This window comes from Myotis lucifugus, unplaced genomic scaffold (genome assembly GCF_000147115.1).
Source record: "Myotis lucifugus unplaced genomic scaffold, Myoluc2.0 scaffold_57, whole genome shotgun sequence".
Taxonomy (NCBI): Eukaryota; Metazoa; Chordata; class Mammalia; order Chiroptera; family Vespertilionidae; genus Myotis; species Myotis lucifugus.
The window spans coordinates 6174125-6176229 of NW_005871105.1; positions in this window are offsets into that span (position 1 = coordinate 6174125).

The following is a 2105-nucleotide window of genomic DNA, read 5'->3' on the forward strand; positions in this document are numbered from 1 at the left end:
GTAACTCTGGTCTCTGTTATTTCTTAAACACATTAGGCATCTTTTCTCCATTTATCGTTGTGTTTTCTGCCTGGAATGTTCTTCCCCGTATCCCCATGGCTGTCTTCCACCCTTTGTTCATGTCTTTATACAAGTCATTTCAGTGGAAGCTTCCTTCAACGTTTCATGTCCACCTACCCTCTTCATTTTTCTTTTTATCACATACATTAGCAAACTATAGTCCTACTTTTTATCTTGTTTCTTATCTGTTTCCCCAACTAGGATGTAAACTCGTTTAGGGCAGAGATCTTTATCTGTTTTATTACTTTTTTAAAAATGTATCTTTATTATTGAAAGGATTACAGATGTGCCCTTTTAAAGCCTAGAACAGTGGCCTGGAATATCATTGGTGTTGAATTAAATGTTTGTTAAATGAATGAACAAACCCTTTATCATTAAATTAGTCCTCTTGATTTAATTATGAATAATATTAATGAAGAGAATGTATGTTCTGGAATCTTCATTTCCCGTTCAAATATTAAATACGTATAACATAGTTTGAAAAATGTATAGAGGCAGAGACAAGGAAACTCATTCAAATACTCAGTATCATGCAAATGTGAGGTAATTTTGATTTGGCAGAGAGATTAGAGCAGAAGGGGAAACGTGGTTTCACTGTGGGAGACGATGAGATGGTACAGAAGGATGGCAGTCAGGACTGAGATAACACTGAGTTTCAGTCACTAAGAAAATGGCCAAATTAGGAGGTTCCTGAGTAGCAAAGAAATTGAGTTCCCAGCAGGCATTTAAAGTTGTGGAGCTGAAAATAAATACATATACATAGTAGAGACACGAAGTTGAGGATTGTTTACATAGGAATACAAACTGAAATCATGGGGGAAAAAGCTCTCTAGAAATCAGAACAAAGAGAAACAAGACCAGCCATGGGCCTTGTGATATACTTAAATATTTATGAGGAAAGGAGAAGAGGAGAAATGGGACACAGGTAAGGACCTTCCATCTCCTTTGTAGATGGAGGTGACAAAACTTCAATAACAAAGAAGCCAAGAGAATGCTTTAAGAAGGTGGCTATGGTCAACAGTGATAAAAGGCTTAGGAAGGTGATAAAAAAAATAAGGTATAAGACAGCTGGTTGGGTTTTTCAACTTAATGTTCAGGAGTCCATTTTTAAAGTATTAAGATATATAAAAGGAAACAGATTCTTTTGATAATAGAAATAGATACGCTATAATTTGGTGTCAGCTTTCTTTCTATTGCATTTACAAATACACATACATTTATAACACACTAGTTCATTAGCACTATAGGGAATGGTATATTTTATGTTAATGTACTAATGGTTTGGCTATTAATACATCACTCTTTTTAGGGTGATAATGCAACTTTATTCCTGTGGAACAAATCTAAGTTAAAAAAGAAATGGATTTTGGGCTTTCCTTTCCAATCATCTGGCTACCTAGCTACCTACCACCAAGATTTAGACAAGGGGTCAGCAAAACATTTTTTTAAAAGCTAGAGAAAATAAATATTTTAGGCTTGTTCACTATACAGTCACAACTACTCAACTTTGCTATTGTAGCTTGAAAACCAGCATAGACATGGTAAAAACAAATGGGCATAGCTGTGTTTCAATAATGCTTCAATGATTTAAAAAAAAACAAAAAAAAACAGCTGGCTGGATTTAGCTCATGGGCTGTAGTTTGCTGACTCCTGGTGTAGCCTAGAAGTATGCCAGAAGAGCGAACTAGACCTTGTAATATTGTCTATATCAGGACAGAACCATGATTTCTTATAAACATAGAAGAAAACACCTTCCTTTATTTTCTCCAAGAGTCTCTGGTTGTTGCATATTTTACTTTAAATATAAGCATCCACCTAAGACCAAAATATTAAGATTTCAAATAAACAGGCAGAGAAAAAATGTACTGTGACCCTCAGATCAAACAGTGTTTATGCATTCTTTAATTTATTTCACATCTATTTGTAGGTTGCCTGTGATGCATAAGTCACTATGGTAGGTATTATGAGGGATGCAAATATGGGAAAGATTTAGACTCTTTCATCCGGAAACTAAGAGCCCAATAAGGAAAACACCACATCTATAA